Source organism: Ornithodoros turicata, chromosome 2 (genome assembly GCF_037126465.1).
Source record: "Ornithodoros turicata isolate Travis chromosome 2, ASM3712646v1, whole genome shotgun sequence".
In the NCBI taxonomy this organism is placed as follows: domain Eukaryota; kingdom Metazoa; phylum Arthropoda; class Arachnida; order Ixodida; family Argasidae; genus Ornithodoros; species Ornithodoros turicata.
Window position 1 is genome coordinate 113,005,594 of NC_088202.1, and position 19,959 is coordinate 113,025,552.

Consider the following 19,959-nt stretch of genomic DNA (forward strand, 5'->3'; position numbering starts at 1 on the left):
TCAGAGTATCGTCACTGAGGTCCAAGGGAGAGCAGGAGCGCCATCTTGTTTCCGCACCACACCGATACCATTCCCAGTTGAGGATCAAAGACAGCTATCACAGTGCTCGCTGTGGGATAGAGAAGCGTATGATTGTTGTGCTATAATCCATGTATTGTCCATCAGAGCGCCCAGAGGATGTCAAGGTGAGCTCAAGGCCGTCAGCTTTGATGAGTTGCTTGCAAGAGAAAGGAACATTTCACCCGCGCACGATAGATGGCATCGTCCGCTAAAATGCGACTGAAGTGTGTGTGCGCGTGGCTACCGTAGCGAGGAAACAAGATGGCGCATGCTCGCTCTTGGAACTCAGTGTCGATACTCTGAAGCGAAGCTTATTTAGTGATTCTAGTCAAGGTAATCCAAGATGCGGAGGAAGGAAAACGGTCACCCGCCCCTTCCTGATTCCTTCTCACTCTTCTTTCACAGAACGTCACGTTGCAAACGTGTTGCCGTTTTCATATGTAGGCTGGGAAAGGAAAAGTGAAAAGGAAAGTGAAAAGTGACAGGTATATGGCCTCCCCGCATCGCTTCTTTGGGAGATCTGAGTGGGGCCGCATATTTGCAGGCCGCGAAAGGACGATTTTCGCAATTTTTTTTCGGCTATCACCTTTATAGTAGTGCTCATTTTGCGCTAGAATGGGGTAAATCCTGCATGCGCTTTCTGCTTCTGTCAAAAAACAAAAAACGTCAGGTTGACTTGGCCAAATTTCGGAGTTAAATTGGGAAAATTCAATTTCTCGCAAATTAAATTTGATAAAAGTACTCAGACGTAATGGCAAAATTTCCCCTGAGATAAATAGCGTTGAACCCATAATGTTCAGACAAGTAAATATTTAAATATAATTTTATAACACTACGCTGTATATAGGGCCATCTTTCGATCCGGTTCCTCGAGTTCCCATTCCATTTCGGTGCCTTTCTTTCTTCGCATCTTCTACTGCTTAGACGGACCTACACGGATGCCGACGTTGGAGAAACCTGAACCTTATAAAACAGGAGTCTCAGACACGCGATTTGAACAAAATAATTTGTGTCTAATTTTTGTCTAATTTCGCGTGCATGAGACCTGGATGGGCGGGCTCTACAATAAGCTCGTAAACTCCAGTACTAGTTTACGAACGTGCTCATCCGTAGCTGCCGTGCTCAACCGTGCCGAAAAAACTCAAATTGCTATGCGACCGTAAGTTCTTCATGTGGTTCGCGAGCAAAAAGAAGCGCTCATATACGTACGTTCTGCGCAACACGCGCTGGATCAGTTCTATATGCCAGGCGAGGGTGAAAACAGTGAGGGCTGAAACCGGAGACGCGGAAGCACAAAAGAAATTTCTCTGACACAGCAACTGTTTATTACGAACAGAACGCTTGTATGCCCAAAAACCTCTGCTTATGTGTGCTCTTTCACTTCTCTCGTAAAAACAGTACCTGAAAATCTCGTTTCATTCCTAATTCTTCGTTATATTTTTTGAAAGGGTGCACCTTCTTTCTGTTCGGGGGTCAAAGGGACTTGGGCCGCAGAATAGCTGATTCCGGGGTGCGTCTTTGAGACCGGGGGTATGTATTGTATTTTCTGGTACTTTATGGTAATTATTGGTCCGTTTTCATGGGGACCTCCATGACGTAGCCTAACGTCAATGTGAGCCGAAACTCGATTTGTGTTTGAGGCCCCTGCTGTAAAGCTATCGCTGTAAAGAAACGTGCATCTAGCCCCGCATAAAAATATTTCTCCCTTTGCAACCATGCAGTCTCACATACCTTCTGCGATGTGCTGCAGAATAATAGCGCACCCTTTAAGAGGTGAACCACATGGAGCGACGACTAGCGCGATTTTCGCGTCAAATCTCTTGTTGCGCGGAAGGTCAGCGACGCCACTCTCTTTGTTTCACCCGCGACGTCGCAAGCAACCCTCTGCCAGATTTGTGTCGCGGTTGTACAGCAGGACAGCGGAACCCAGAGCGTAAAGCACCAAAAATGCCGGCACTGACAACGCCAACGTGGTTCTTTCGAAAATGTGGAGTGATCACAGTCAGTCTGTGTAATCATGGTGTCGTGCAAAGCAATGTCGGCCGACATTAATGAATACATAATTGAGGGAGCGCACGCACGTGCACCGATTTGGGACATTTCCAGTAGATATTACAAAAAAAAAAAAAGATATGACGAAGACGACGACAGACCATAGAGAACGGGTAAAATGAAAAAGAAATCGAAGTGGGATGGACACCATGACTGTAGGGAGCTTGAATAGTAGGTCACTCTCCGTGCACAGAGGGAGCTAGTATTCAGGCACCCTACAGTCATGGTGCCCATTACGCCACCTACAGACATGCTTAACTTGCTTCTCTTATCAGTATTGAATACACCCCTACTTCCGGTCGCTATAAGGGGTGTTTTTGTAATGTGGGGTGCGCCACATGTCATTATACTTACTAGTTTTGTACATGTTTATCAACGTCGTGCTGGCAGGCATACGACTCGCACATCTGGGTACAGCGTGCGCGACATCGCGTTGTTGTCGCTCCTTGTGGTTCGAGACATGACAAGCCACCTCATCGCGCTTGGTGCGACGTCGCCGTGCGCGACGGTCCCTCTCAAGAGTCGCTTAGTGTGGTTTAGCCTTTACAAGTACCTATGAGATCTAGCTAAATAAGAACATACTTTCGGAGTACACGTATACAGGCTACTATATTTGTCTAATACTGCCCATATCTACTGTTGCACAAACAACAATCACTTCAATCAGTTAAACTTAGCTCCCTCTTCCTTTTGCATTTATAACCAAAAAGAGAACTGAGCAAGCGCCGCCCCGTGTGCAATTGTAAAGTATTACATCCACCAGGTCCCCACCTCGTGTAATGCTTGAGTAATAAATGCCACACGTTAGCGCTGCCATTACAACGCCTCATCATTTAGCAAACTACCAGCTCCCCCTCAGTACACTATGCAAATGACCAGGAACACTGAGAAGCCCACTAATAATCGCTTTTTTGGCTCATTCTCTATCGCGGACGAGTAACGCAATACAAACGGTCCTCACACCGAGCAGGGAACGGCTGTGGTAACGTTAGTGCGTATGTACCTACTAGCGGTAATCGAAAGCGAGAGGGGCGGCCAAGAGTGCGCATATTTCTTTGGCGTGTGCGCGCGGCAAACGTGACTGCGGAGTTGGCGTTAATGAGAACCGTTGAACGACGTCCGCGTCATTTGGTCCAGGGACGCGACCACGCCCCTACTGTTATTACGGCACCCGCCCCAGTCGGTGTACTGCTTCCCGTCTCGTTAATTTGCTCGCTATCTTGTGGCACGCAGGCCGCCGTTAAAATAAAATTAGCAATCACGGCGGGCTTCCTTGCACGTTCCAGGTTACGCGATCAATCAGCCGCCTTACGTTCGCCCGGATTGACGTGCTGATATCGGGCGACGCGCAGCCCGGGAGGCATTGCTGGTTGCGGTTACCTGGGGTGTCAGCGAAGCGAGAGGGTGCGAATTGGTCCTCCTGTTCGGGAGGGGGGAGGGGGGTTGTATCGACGTCGCGCTGCACTGGCTTCAACGTGAGAAAGCTTAGGTGTCATTTATTCGAGGAGGAGTTTAAAAGGAATCTTAAAATGAACGTAATGAAATCTAAATCGCGCTAGTAAACGGCTTCTGTCCGCCCCTCATTTTCATGAATTTCGCGAAACGAACAAGGTGCGAATTTTAAGGGCACGCGAAAATTTCGGTGAAGAACTGACGCTTGAAGGGCTATACTGGAATAGGAATCATTATTTTCGATGGTGGTTGCACAGGGTTGATTGATTTGTCATAAAAAAGCTGTAAAGAAATGTACTACTAGGCACTTGAACTCGTTCGCAGCGCAAGCATATGCAATGTCGCATTTGTCAAATACGATACGGACAATCTGTAGTCTCATCACAAAGTCAGTTATTCAAGCGGAGGATTTTCGTATCTTGGACATGCGAAAGTTACCAGCCGCAAATATGCTCCTTGTGCCCTACCGAAACGCAAAATGAGGATGCGAAATTAAAGGGTTTTACAGTATGTTATGCCCTCCCACTAGACGGAGCGGCTTGATAGGAAGAGTGACGTCACGAACCAACATCAAACAGGGCCCAGCAAGTGGAAGCACGCACGAGAGAGGCTATTGGTTTTTTGTCTGGTGAGGGCGAGAAACCAGCAGACGTTCGTGGGACAATGAAGACGCAGTATGGGGACGTTCGCTTCAGCAGGTTCATGAGGGGCACAGAAAGTTTAAATGTGCCGTGTCAACTTTCGCCCCGCTCCGGACGGCAGCGCGTTGGGACTATGCTTGACGTTATCGCTGCAGTGGAAGCGGTGATACGTGAAAGTCAGTGGCTAACTATCGATGAGGTGGCTGAAGAATTGAAGATTAGTCATGGCTGGACGCGCCGGATCATTTACGAGGAGCTTCGGTACCACTAGGCGCGTATCGAACCAACTCGGACCTGAGGTGAAAGTACGCCGTGTCTGACATCTCTTAAACGCTGCTACTGCGTTATGAAGCTAAATGAGATAGTTTCGTACAGCGTATAGTAACTGGAGAGGAATGCTCGGTTCATTACATCAAGCAAGAGACACGAAGCTGTATAGGAGTGGCGGCATTCATCAGCGTCGTTCTGTACAGCTTGGTCAGCCGGCAAATTGGTGCTTACATGTTATGGGACCAATGTGAGGCCACTATGCAGCTTCTGCCTGAGCAATATGGGATGTACATTGGCGGTTCTGGAATGGAATATCGGCTGCCAATATTAGGGCGGGTTCCAATTGTGAAATTAGGCCAACATTGGTAATTCGGGATAGCTGATATTCGTCCAGCCTGGGACCCACAATAGGGGCGCTGCCTGGGTCCTAGCCCCTCACATCGCGGCCTGCTGAGTTCCGCCGTGGTTGTACAGCACGATAAGACGTGGCTACACACAGTTCTTGTGACTGACAGGGCATAGAACAGAACCGGAACTGAACAGTTATTATTTTTATCTTTTTCTCGTGCCGCACATTCTCTAACGATTCCATTTCCGCTTTAGCCAACGTGAGACGGGTGGACTGGCCGTTGATCCCGTTTCCCCGATAAGGTTACATCACGTGCATCCAATTGAGCGAAGGGGGACCGGGAGACACGGGCAGAATAACGGACGGATGGTTTGTTTTGCTTTTTTTTTTAATGGCTATGATGCGTAAAGCGGATGAGCACCCTCTCTCTTTTTGTTTATACCAGTTCGCACGCGTAGCACTCCTTCCGCAATCTTTCGTTAAGTGCAACCATCCCGTTTCTCCCACGCGCTTACTTTCGAAATGTAATGATTTGTTTTACCCTATACCATAGTTACCCACCTGCGAACATGACACTACCAGGCGGTTCTTCCTCACTTTTTCACATGTCGGATTTTGTTTCACTATTGTACGCGTCAATTTTATTCCGGAAGATCAATTAATTACCTGAACTACTCAACTGCCGACTATCCAATTGATTGTTTATATGTGACTGTCCCTTGACTTCAATCAATGGACCGTATAGGGGCAGTTGGTACATATTCATAATGAAACTGCTGCAATAGACGGTGATTAAAGGTGAAGATGAAGTAGACAAGACACCTGCAAGCACCTGCATTCTTGTGTTGTGAGATCGTTGCATTAGTTCACATTTAATTGCTCTGACAAAGTTAGAAGGGAATTGTCTTTACATGCCCCCATAATGTGAAAACTGCTCCCGCTTACATGTTGCGGTTTTTGTGGATGTTATCTCTCGCTAACTTTGCGGTACACACGTGTCCTTAGGCAATGGCATTTTGGGTCCTGTTTTTCCAGGCGTGCGTAATCTGCCTGCGATTGTTGTTTATAAACATTGTGTGTTGATTAAATTTCGTTCGTTGAGAACCTGCAGGTGTCCTGTCTTCTTCGTCTTAACCTCTTGACGTCGTCTATCGCTGCAGTTTGATTAAGTCTATTGACTGTCTAATTTCGGACTACGCTGCACTTCATGCAAGGGGAAAAAAGATAAGACATACGCAGCTGATATTATGGCGTAGATGTAGGAGCTATACTGAGATATACTTTTCATATCATTTGAAACAAATTGCCGCTGTGTGTTTTCCAGTTCAAATTAGGTGATTGCCAGTTGGGAAATGAGTAGGAGGTGCACCATCATCTCATGAACAACAACAAAAAAAGAGAGAACCCCGATTTCTGGGATGAAATTAAATGCAACGCGGAAACCGCGGCATAATGTAAAACGGAACCTGCATCTGGTTGTCCATGCTGCTCAAGAAAAGGATCGCGAGCATTTCTCTTGATACTGAAAATTCGGTTGAAGGTAGTCGCAGCATTAGCTTACACCAATTTTCTGAAAATAATGCCAAAAAACGTATAGATGCGTAACAAGGTTTAGGCAGTGAGGTGTAATGCAGTGTTTGGTAAAGATCCAGATAATAAGGCGTTAGGCAACAAAAGAAAGGTGCGTGCAATAAAATCACGAAAACTCGGCAACAACACTTCCATCACTTTCATTGGGGGAAGATGGGTTGAGCGCTTCATTGCGACAGGGATACTCCACCCCATTGCTTGAAAATATCCAAATGCGCATTTACCGTTCACTAGCACAGATAACTTGCAAAGAGAGAGAGAAAACATGTATCTGCTCTTACCGACGAAGGGAAGTACGTTTCGTTTCATGTCACCACCCCGACCAAATCAGACGAACACAAGATATGTCAACAAGTCTCTACGCCAGGCTTAAAATATGCAGAAACTGGCATGCCACGCAGATTTTGCACGAGGAAGTCTCAGGAACGGCGAAACTGTAATACAGCCAACAAGTAAATCAAAGCCTTATTCATCGCTTACGATACGACAGGAGCTTTCGGGTATCACGGCGAACCTCGGAAGCACTCGTTGCTCGTCTCAATTTATTTCCCATGGCAACACAGGGGCGCCATTATCAGAGTATCGTTCCTTCGCTGAAGATCAAGATGAGGACGCTTCGTACGGTTCTGCACTTTCGCTTTATGCGCGCACAAGAGGAAGGTTACTATCGAGGGGCGATGGAGTCGTTGGAAGCAAGATGCCGCTCAAGAGAACAACTGGTAAAAGTGGTTTTCCAGATGAATCTGATCAAAGAGAGCTGTCTTCGTAGCGTAAGATTAGTCCTGCCGTCGACGAAACAGGAAAGGTTTTAAACGAGCCAGGTGGGAATTGGTTATTACTTTTACCGGGACTCGTAAACGAAGGAGACGAGTTGCAGGAAAGAAATTTTCGTTGCCAAGCAACAGGGTGCTAGTGGGTGAATGCTCACTACATGCTTCTTCGGTTCGTTGATTTCGACATTCCTAATAAAAAGTGGTAATATTATAGTTTAGTTTTCTGTATGCTAGTCCGGGTAGGATTTTTAAAAAACTCTGAAAGCTCTAGTTTATTTGTTTTTCGGAGATGTACGCATTTATGAGTGGGTTTCCGAGTGGGAGACACGCTGGTTTGGTTTGCTTTTAAGAAAAAATAATATGGAGACTTTCGCTTCACTAATGTGACGCCCGCAACTACACATCAGTTGCACCAGCTACTTCGATTCGAGACACGCTACTTCAACCTTCTACATAAATTTTTAGCGGTGGCACAGCTAAACTACTTAACATAACTTAATTCGCTCTACTTTACTCGCATACTTTACTTTACCTTAAATACCTCATTCGTTCTGATCCGTGCCACCTAGAATATGTGGACCGAAGGCAAAATTATACGTCCCCGATCAAGCAGGGTTTTGCATTGCCGCTTTATTCTTTTCATCCAACCGCGCACCTCCAAGTTAAACTACTGAATGCAAATGCGATGCACTCTGGACCCCGATTTCGAGCAATTGAAAACCACAAAAGGCGGCTGTATCGCGAATGATCCGTCACTCGATCGAAACAGCCGCTCAACACAATACAACGCTTGCATTCCACGCAAATCCCAATTAAATAATTTGGGTGGCTCCCACCTTGGTCGTTCGCTAGGGATAGTATATATTTCAATGGGTGGAAAGTGAAAGAGAAGGAGAGGATGAAAACCAGAAAAACCTCTCATCAAATGCCATTTGCAGGCTCTCACCCAGGCAACTTCAGCAGCCAGGGAATCGATTCATCATCTTGCTGCTCCGCGTGCTCCGATTTCTGTTTCGCCTGAGCGACCGAAGGTGGTGGGGGTAACGTTATGGCGAATTACCTTCGTTCGAAATGTTAATTACGCTCGCAGTTCATTTGTTGCTGGCGGGCGATCGCGCGAATGCGCCCCGGGGAAAGCTGTCGGCGATCACGCCCGCTCTCTCTATCTCTCTCTATCTCCCTCACACACACATTCTGTCTGTCGAAATAGCCGAGCGGAAGTGAATCGATGACACGACAAGAACGAGGCAAACGTGGTGTTTCGAAAAGTTTTGTTTTGCGAAGCGAACACTGATGGAAATGTGATCGATTGCACTTTTATTGCAATGGTGTTACAGTTTGAATTGTTTCCAATTCACACTGCTTTCTGTATGATATATTTCGCTGTAAGTCGGCGACTCATCTTTCTGATACTCCTGTGGTCAGTCTTTCATACCAAGTATAACTGTTACTTTGTGCACACGGTGCCATTCTCCATATTGCTCGAGTGAAGAAGGCAACGTGGAATCTTCATGTAATTTCTGCAGGACAGTACAGCTAGCGTCCGGAAATCTTAAGTTAGGCTAGGCGGTGCACTTCGGAACAAGTGTGTGAGTGGGAAGACGGGGACCCACCACAGTAAACTGTCGAGTCCATTGTAATTTTGTCCAACGAAGAAATCGCTGCAACTCTCCAAGAAAACGACTACAATAAATACACACTACGTTCGAACGACTGGACAGCAGGGTCTTCGATATAGTGAAGGTGCTGGGACTTTGGACACCGAACACGAGGGATATCTGCCTTGGCAGACCTGTGGAATGAATACCTTCTCCTAGGCTTCTCTGTGTGTGATCTTGAGATAATTGTGAATAGTGAACATGTGAATAGTGAATATCGAATTTGAGCGGTTAGCCCATACTCAGTATATTCGGTGCCGCAAATTGAAGGCCACGCAAATACTGCTCCAACTTAACTATAGCGGCAAACCTCTTCATTCCACTCTTTCGCCTGCATTTCACGAACGCTAATTCAGAAGTCCAATAAGCTCAGTTCTACTAACGCTAAAGGGTGGATTTGTGACACGAGAGCACTTTGCCGCATGACTTTTTTTCTTTTTTTCGAAAAGCGGTTCTGAGGAAAGCAGAGATAGCAGTGGTCGATATTCAGAAACGTCAACCTGTGCTGATTAATGAGCTCCTTTCTTTCTTTCTCGCGACTAACGCGAGAATCAGTGCGACAGATCCGCAAACATAACATTCGCAACGAAAGGCACGAAAGCACGAAAGTGTAAGCACATCGAAAAAGGATCGTGGCGACCTTTAGTCGTTCGTTCTCATCAACATCATATGTTCTCCATTTTTGCAAGAAGGGTGCTTCAATTTGAAGAAAGAAAGACAGAAATGGATCTGATCCGACGCTAAGAAAGGGAGATATCAAATTTGAAAACCTCACTGCATCCAGCCAATATGAGATGCGTCGAATTGCATGTACGCGCACCAACCAACATACAAAAGAGCAATAGAAAGGAAGAAACAACGAATCGGCATGCACTATGCACAAGTTAGTGATTGCAAAACAACGCTCACAGCACACACTTACCCCCGGACTACAGAGAAGGGCACGGCGCGTCGTCTTACATGATGTATCAACCGATGAACAGGAATCACATCAGACGCAAAAAGAATAGAAAAAACGAAAAACGAAACGAAAAACAAAACGAAAAAAAGGAAGGAGTCGTTCCTTTCATGCATGCACTGAAGCACTGCAGCAAATACCCATCTCTTTCGACAATCGGCAATCTTCCGTTCGTCCGCCAGCTCGAAGCGCTACGCAATTCGTAGCTATGTTGCATCCAGCAATCATCTTCACATTCTTCCTATGATTTCTGGAGGATTGGCTTTTATCACGCGAGATAATAAAACCCGGAGCCGTATCTGCGCAGAAGTCAAAAGCTATTTTCGACGATAGGACAATCCATCCTCACGAGGCAGCGAAACCAAGAGAGACATCATTCCCACGCGGCAAACGGTTAGGGGGGCGATAACATGCTAGGCGTTTCATACTGAGGGCCTTGAATATATGGCTGCAGGCATCTTTACTGACACTGCAAAAGAAGAGGAAAGAACAGCGGCGTCTAGAGTCAAGGAAATGCAGCAGCGAAGACTGCCCCCCGGGGTGTCGAAATCCCCTCGACGGGTTTTTCCTCTGCCATATATATATATATATATACTCCTGTTTTTGTTTGTTGTTGTTGTTTTTGCTATTTTTATTCTATTTATTTTTCGCCTTCAGTCTTTACTGCCGATCTAACTCCCTGCGAGTAAAAAGTTATTTGAGAAGGAAGCGCCCTGTATACGCCGAGATTTACACCAGACGACTTCTCCGACTGACCGCTCAAAGAAATCTATTTTCTCGAAAAATTTTTGCGACCTATACTTTAACAGCCGCTGTTGATTCAGTCGGCACAACGGCTTTCAGAGAGCCTTTTACGTTCTTCGAGGTTTGTTTGCTGGGACGTTCCATAAACAACCGTGCAAGAAAGCAAGCAACTGCAAAGCTTTATAAGGATGGATCGTAGAGGCTCTGCGTGAAGCATAAAAATAACTTTGGCAGCAATAAATAACCCTTAACGCGGTCTCTTCGGAGAGAAGAAAGAGGAAATGTAATTCGTACTTGTTCGTTTCAGCCGCCATAGCGGCGAAGGAGGCCTGCAGCTTTTATGAACATTCTTGGGTTTACGAGGGCGGTTTATGAAGTGTGGCGCTTCGTCGGATTGTATTTGTACGGTTCCGAATCATTTGAGGAGATGGCACAAAATTCGAGGGTAAGGAGCGATGAAACGGAATTTGCGATACGAAGGGATAGGAAGGGTCGGCTATATCAATATGGGTACTGCGAATTTCGTCGACAACACACTTATGCCTTCGTGTTTATAAGCCCTCTCACTAGTTAGCGTGATATATCAAACTATGTTGCGCTTCCAAATCACTCATGGTGTCAGTGTGAGTGGAGATGTAACTTCTTTTGAACATTCTACACGTTTTATCACGCTCACCTCGCAAAGACTGGAGACTGTATCGTCGCCATCGAGAAGAACCTGTAATAGTGGAGGATATTTACACGTAAGGTGTGTCAGCCTAGAATGTTTTTTTCTTTTTATTCCATGTTAGCGCCGCGAAGAGGCTGTGGCTATGTGCGGGGTACAGATGCGGAGAGAGGACAGCAGGAAGGAGAGAGGGACAGTGTGCGTCCTGGACCGTCTTCAAGGGGAACTGTGCCGACATTCGTCGGGAAAGTCTTCGGAAAGCCCAGGGAAAACCTCAGACAGCACATCCGGTGGTGGGATTCGAACCCATCACCTCCAAGTCTTCAGCACGACCTTGGCTACGACCAACGAGCGGGACACCTTAACCCGCTGGGCCATGCCACTGGTCAGCCTAGGATGCATTTTGTAACCTAATAACGTTTGGAAAAACTCGTATTATTTTGTGTCGCAAGATTATTGAACTGCATCTCAACGTACCCGTAGTGTGTGTCCTGGAAGGACAGAACAACAGCAAACGACAGAGAGAGAGAGAGAGAGAGAGAGAGGAAGAGAAAGTTCACATTCTGACAGTCGCCCCTCCAAGGAAACATGGTGTAGAAAAGTGGCTAGATAAGTAGACGCTTATCAGGGTACTGCTCCCAACATCTTTGATTGAGATACAGAACACACACACGTCGGGTACATACACAAGCGTCAAACTCTGCCCTGAGAATTTGACGCTTTAGAAAGATATTCGCACATTACGTTTATTAATGGTAAATTCCTTAATGGACCGACAGGCGTTTCAAACGGTGGCCTAAGAGAGGTCCTACAGGACAACATTTGAAGCAGTATATGCGAGAGAGGGGGAGAGAAAGAGAAAATGTATATATTTATAATATAATATTCAACAACAATAATATGATAATAATAATAACAAAATAATATGTATAATATTCCTTTCTTTTATTTTCTATCTGCAACGTCCTCGGCTGCATCTACACTGAATGAGGTAACGCTGTGGTAATGCTGAACTATATGGAAGTGTAGAAGCGTGATACATATCAGGTGACCCCCCAATTTTTTTTCCCCCGTTGCGGCGTATTCTGCACGTAATGTCATGGTCTCCTGCGAAAGAACGACAGGCAGAGATGACAGACAGAGCGCCTGCGAGTCCTCTGTTTCGCACACTTAACCTCAACTCGTGAAAATAGTGTATCTGAGAACGACGGAACGTCGTGATGTACCGTTGTCGTCGGACATGTGACTCGTGACGTAATGCGGCACAGCTCAAGCAGGTATATGCGGCGTGTGACACGAGAAAAAAGAAAAAAAAAGTCACGGGGACTTCTCTACGTCACGCGGGGATCGTGTGTGGACCGGCCGCAACTGCTTTCTCCAACTGTTTTTTTTTTTGTAAATATGATTGCGCGGGAAGCAAATCACTGCCGGTCCGTTCCCTGGCCCGACATCCTGCAGCACTGTCGCGCCCTGCAGGTTTTGTAGTATTTTCTGTAAAACACCGGTCTCATTTATGTCCTTTAGGACGCCTCTCCACATTCTGTCCCTTCCTTCATTTAGGGGGCCTTACTTTGCATGTGCTTATGTGCAGCCTTTCTACCGTCTCTCCCCCACCTCAAAACTCTTTTGACCTTTTTGGACACCACAGGACTTCGATCCTCATTGTGAAGGGGCTCACTATTTAATCCCGTACCTCACCACCAGTAGTGGGGTACGGTATCGCCCCTAGCGATAAAACTCCCCATTCATCATCTTCAAATAAAGTTGTTGTTGTTTGTCTCTCCCCCATCGTCACCTCATTGTCATTTTACATCTCTTGCAGTCCCGTCGGCATTGGGGTAGTGAGCCACAACTCAGGTGTCGAATTGCCCCCATTCATCATCATCAGTGTATTTGTAGTTGTTCTTGTTGATTGCGGAGTTATAATACACCACAGAGGGAAACTATTTTCCACGGTGACTCCTCGCGGACAGCTTGACAAATGAGAGAGGGTTTGGAAACACGTGAAATGGCACCTCGTTGCTCCTTTAAAGCATCTGTAAACATTGACAACCCATAGCCTAAGTACGATAAAACGCCCCGCTATAGGGACAAAAAAAAGACAAACAACAACTTTGACTGAGGGACTGCCCCCCCCCCCCCCTTCCTCCCCCCCTCTCCCCCCCCCCCCCCCCCCCCCACACACACACATCCACAATGTAATCACGACGATTATCCTTTCGAGTGCTGTACTGAAGTCCATTGGCATTCGATTCACAGATGATTTGTTTAATGTGCTGGGAGAACATCACACAGATCGTCATAGATAAGACATTAGGTAACAAATATTCCATCATCAGTTTCAAAAGAAAGCTAAGGTTATGGAACGGACCAGTGGCCCAATATTGGTCAACTCGTTGGAACGTTAGGCAGTCTTTTTCTTCGCGGTCCCGCACTGAATACCAAACGTGCAGGGAGACGTAGGTAGTCTATGAGTCTGGGCATACCATGACATGAAGACATACTAAACTCGAACCATAGGTCATTGTGAAACATTGCGAAACATTGCGAAACGAAACGTAGAGAACACACTCCTGTAAAGGGTACTTCGCCACACTATGGCTCACAATGAGGCACAGCCGAATGATAGAACATCCGACGCTAGGTATATCCGACAACGGCTTTCAGGATGACACGGAAGCTTTCTAAGTTTATTAAGTACGAGCTTTCGCGTGGTGGACAACGCTTCATCAGGTACAGAATGAAATGGTGAACTCACACAAGTATCATGGACACGTAAAAGAAGGAGATAGATATCGGGAAGAGGGTAAGAATGCGAGGCTTGGATAACAAGAGAGAGATTATTTCTCCCATCTGTACTGAACTCTTCTTGTCTTTCTTAAACTCTTTCGGTTTAATAGAAAAACGAAATCGCAAGACATCTGAGTCCGTCTTTGCTTTGTTGTTCTCAGTGCTAACCGTTGAGGGAATCAGATATCACACGTCCTATTCGCTTCCTCGCAGACAGCAAAGCGGCGTTCCCTGATTTCTTGCAGTTATATTTCGATATCTGTAACTGCTGATATTAAAATTTTACAATTTTAAAATCTCTATGACCACGCCTGGGCCTGATGGTACCCAAGCCGTATTCCTCAAGGCTTACTGTGATATCTTTGCGCCTGTCCTTACGTATATATTTAACTTGTCGCTCAATCTCATGATTTTTCCTCGCCAATGGAAATCATCTGTAATTGTTCCGGTTCACAGGTCAGCCAGCAAACTAATTGTACAAAATGACCTATCAGCATATTATGTGCTTCCTCCAAAGTACTTGAACACATCGTTTACATGAACCTAATGCCTTGTTCCCAGTGTTGCATTTTCATGCGTTACGGATGCGGCGCGACACGGTTGTCATGACAACGAAGCACGACACTCCGAAAAGCACATGCTCCGCAAGAGTTGAGCTCGACCGAAGTCCATGCGGTACGGGCTACCTGCGGAGATGCAGCTGACCAATGAGCGAACGCGCTCCGCGCAAGCGCATCACTACTGTGCTGTCGCGTGCTTTTCCAACATGGCTGCCTCCGGTGAAAGCACGTTTGCAAAACAAGAAGCTCTAATTTCAGAGGTCGAGAAATACCCGTGGCTCTACGACCCACGCCGAGCCGAGTACAGAGATTCATTCAGAGATTAAAAGTTTCGCCGACCTCATCACGTTGCCCGGTCATGGCTGCCTGTGGAATGGAGACGTGGTGGAGTGGAGACGTGATTGGTCAACCACAAGCGGTTGACGTATCAAGAACGCATATGTCTGAACAGCGTGTCGTACGACAGCTGCCTCCGCACTGGATCCGCACCGTAACCGCAACGGAGAGAAGTTGTAGTGTGAACCACGCATAACCTCCTTTTTCAAAACAAAGTTTGTAGAGAACCAACATGGTGTTCTGGCAGGGAGGTCGATGCTCTCTATCCTTGTATCTTTCCTTTCTCTAGCTCCACCGATTATGAATACACGTCAAGCTGATGTTATTTATTTCGATATTTCCAAAGCATTTGACCTAATGGAAAATGGTGTTCTTTTATGTAAACTACAATAGTATGAAGAGTCCGAATATATCATTCGTTTTCTTGAATAGTACTTACGCGAGTGCAGTAGCTCTGTCCTCGTCCCTCGGTCACCGCTCTAACGTCTTCGTTCCTTCTTCGGGTATTCCTCTAGGGTCTAACCTTGGCCCGTTACTCTGCAACATCTTCATGAACGACCTTGCATCTTCTGTTAAACATTCAACTCTGTTACGTTACAGAACGCTGACGACATCAAAATATTGCGAACTATATCCTCACCTTCAGATTGTGCTCTCGTGCATGAAGGCATAACTGGTATACTTCATTGGTACACTAACAACCGCCTCAAGGCTAACGCTGCAAAAACTAAGAGTGCTTCGCTTACCCGTAAAACAAATGTTACTCGCTTTCGCTACATGTGAAGTGCTGATATATCTCGGGTGAGTACTGTCCGTGATCTTCGAGCCAGGGGGCTTAATCGCTTCATCGTCGTTACGGTTGTTACGAGCTAATGAGTGGCGGGAAATTCAAAAAGGCGGGCGGAAAAACAAAAAAGATGGGCACGTGACATATTGCGCGTGACGTATACCACGCCCTTCACGTATCGCGCGAAGAGCGCCGCGCACGTGTTTTATCACGTGCCCTGCTCGACGAGTGCCCCGCCTCTCGTTAGCTCGTTACGCGTGCAAGCGATTAAGTCCCCTGCTTTGATGCCAAACTCACGTTCCATGATCATGTCGCTGTAGTACACCGTTCTGCTCTTCGGGTGCTGGGTTATTGTTAACTTATACGTGCAAAGTTTTTGGAACTCCCTCTGTTTTTGTTAAACTCTACAATACATTCGTTTTACAATAATTAGAGTATGCATATGTTGCATGGAACGCTTTGTGCCTTACTGAGAACAATCGCCCAGAAGCTGTTCAGAAACGTGCACTTCACTTTGTTCATAACTTTTCCCTCAGGGATATCCCTGGCTTTCAATCGTTCGACGACCCGGGTCTCTTAACATACTTTCAACTCCACTCCCTAACATCGCGGCGTCAAATTGCTGATGTCACATTCCTTTACAAGTGTGTACATTCCATTGTTGACTCCCCATTCTTGCTAGGTCGCATAAATTTCCGCTATTCTTGTGGCGCCTTTCGCAATCCCCCGTCATTTTATGTACACAAAACCTGCCCTTATGACCTACTTACGCGCTGCCAAATCTTGGTAAACACGTTTCCGTCCTCATGTGATATTTTTTCCTCATATGCTGAATTTAAACGTAACATTGCATCTTCCTTACCTCAACTTCAGTTGCCTTCATCTGCTTCTTTGCTCTTGCTGCCTTCACTTTTATTGTTTACTGACCTTTCCTTGTCATCCTCATCATTTCACCGTCTCATGTATTGTTTCAAGTATTGCAATTTCGGTGCCTCTTCCCCAATTGTCATTTTGTTCTATTATATCCCCCATATGTTCATCATCTGTATGTATGCTCATTCTTTCGCACCTTCATGTGCGTTCGATAATTGCGTTCTAGCCTTTGTTCTTTTTATCACTTTACCGTGTTGCTGCATACTATATGTATATATTACTTGTACTTTGCTGTAACCTGATAGTGCGCCAACATCAAGGCTCCTGCTGCCGTTTTTCCCCCATTCATTCATTCATTCATTCATTCATTCATTCATTCATTCATTCATTCATTCATTCATTCATTCATTCATTAAGATTCCGTTTAAAATCGAATTGGTGTTAGAGAGTGACTTGTGGTATGTAGTAGCGAAAATTACATCATGTTTGTTCTTTTTAGGTTTGGGGATGAATAGCGACGCTCAGTCTACAGTGGACGATTTTACAAAGGACTCATGAATGAGTTCAGAGGGATAGTTTCTTTTTTGAAAATCGAGGGACATTTGTTGGGCGTGCTTGATAAAACCATTATTATCCGAGCAAATATGCATAATGCGTAGACTTTGGCAGTACGGTATGCTTGTTTTCTGGTGATTAGGATGATAGCTGTCATAGTGGAGGTAACGTCGCTTATGCGTTGTTCTTTTTTTTTTTTTTACCAGATTTGAATGAAACCGTTGCGTCAAGTACGTTGACTGATTATTGGAATAATTACAGGAGAACATAATTTTGTCGTGGAAAGAATTGAAGTGATCAAAGAACGATTGCAAACATGATTAATCGCCAGACCAGAGGATAAAGATACTATCGATGATTCGAAGAAACAGGTGTGGCTTAAGTGGGAAAGGGTTAATCGCTAAAGTTTCGAAATGGCAAATAAATGCGTTGGCATAGTTGGGGGATACCCGGGAGCCCATGGCTGCACCATGTATCTGGATGAAATGTTGTTGGTTAACAACAGAGTTATTACAATTGAGGATTAACTCTAAGAGAGGAATGATAGCTCAAACAGGGAGAATCTCTGAAGGATGAGTATTAAGATACGGTTGAACTGCCACAGGGCCTTCATCATGGGGAATATTAGTATGAAGCAGAACGACATCCATAGTGGCTACGAGGATGTTACTGTGGTCCTGAACGGTAGTGGATTTTAGAAAGGAAATCATTGGTACCTTTGACGTAGGATGTAAGGAGGGGTGGAATATGTTTTAAGCGATGTTCAACAGCTAAGGATAGCTTTTCCGTAGGAGCGTTAATACTCGTAATGATAGGTCTTCCTGGCCTGATTTCTTTATGAAGTTTGATGAGAAGGTAAAAATTGTCTGGATTAACAATCTTAGGACGCAGGAATTTGCAAACGTGGACATGTATGTGTTTACGCTAGGTGAGTTCGTTAGTTTATTATTAATAAGACGACAGAACGAAAGAATTGGATCACGGTCAACAACCATGTATAATGAAGAGTCACTCAGATGCCTTTCTACAGCCGTCTTGGACTTGATTCATCCTATACCTGCTCTAGCAATGACTTTCAGTTTGGAAGAGAAGCAGGTCGCAGCAGACGAACCAACGTAAGCGTAGTCATACATTAGCAATGAGGCTCCTGAGAAGCTTACCTTGTTGCAGTTCGTTGAAGTAGACGTACCACCGAATTCATGAACGAGCCTCGACTCGACGCTCCGCCTCGACTCCAACGAGTGGGGGAAAGCACAGCTCCTCCACTCAATGAGACCATGCGTTTCATGAACCCGTTTCGGAGATTCCTCCGCCAAGGCGGTCCTCGAGAAACCGTCCTCGAATAAAGCTGTACTGTCGTCCCCAGCTGTCTTTCGGGACCCCTCGAAAATGTTAATTATCGTGCTTAAAACACACTTATGGCATGAAAAATAAATGTAATTCTTTACTTTATTTCGACCAACGTGCATTACAAATACAAGGACAAGGGACTGCAAGTGTTTGAAGAAGGGTGCAAGTGTTTCGAAGAGGGAAACAGACTGATAGGTTTCCTAGTTTTCTGGTCTGGCAATTACAACCACAACAGCAGCAGCTAGCTTAACGGCATGGTCACCGCGTATCAAATAATATGAAATATGGTGTCACTGCTTGTCACTCTTCTATTACGTTACAATACGTGGCGTGCATGGCTGTTTGTTAGCGGATTGCTATGTTTACCCAACGCCTTGAGGGTAGCTATAAACAATCAAACAAACAAAAAAGATTTTACAACAACATCCCGAGCAAAGAATCGGGGAAACCATTGTTGGGAGTCACTGCGAGCATGCCGTACGAACTTTTATGGCCCTCATTCGCGCTCTGCCTAAACGGTGGAGCCTGTTATCCCACCCAACAAACGAAATTCGTATCATTGGAACAATAACTACAAAAAATATCATGACTATGACCTGGGGTGACACTACTGGGACTCCCAATACCCCAAATCTCCCAAATACCCTAAAAAAGGGGGAGGGATGCGACAAAATTCTCGCGACCGTTTGAGACGAAAGATGGACGCTTTGCCGCTTTGTCTTCGACTGCAAAAAAAAATACATAAATAAAATGAAAAAGAACGAAAGAAAAACGAGAGAAAAAAAAAACATGAATGAAAGATTTGTTGAGCCGTTTCGGTGATAGCTGGAGCAGGGGTTGGGCCAGCTTGATACAGTATAAAGATTACGGAGAAACATTGCGGAGGCAGATCAGATGTTTATTTTTTTAGATGTCCAGTCAATGCACTGTTTCTTTTTTTTTTTTTTTTGCAGCACTTTCTGCGTGAAAACATCCTTCAAACATACCTTCTTTGTGCTAAATAGCGCGACAGAAGGAAAATTTATGACATATTGTCTTGAAAAGTGTGCTTGCGAGAAGGTGTGGGATTTTTTCCACAACGCGTTTCCAACCATCGTTTGACACATTCACAATGTCTCCCGTGGCAGTTCGAAAATTCCTAACGCCATAAAATCACACGTTGACGGACAGCTGTAGCACAGGAGGTAGCGGCAGCCCACGATTGCACACATTTTCCTCCAGCAGCAATATATCCAAAAGGCTTCGTACGGTTGTCTTCATGAAGCGGTAACGTATACCATATGAGGAACTCGTGATCATCAAAATGTTCAAAAGGAGTTTGGTGGCCCCTTATTGAACGTTGTCGCTCAGTGGTACTGTTGTCAGCACCCAGTTAAAGGCCATCATAGGACAAAACGCAGTCGACGAACGCAGCGAACGACCTATCTTCCGCCATGACACCAGCAGAGCTCGAGTTGAGGAGCGTTCTCGAGGTAGCACCGATGCTACCTCGAG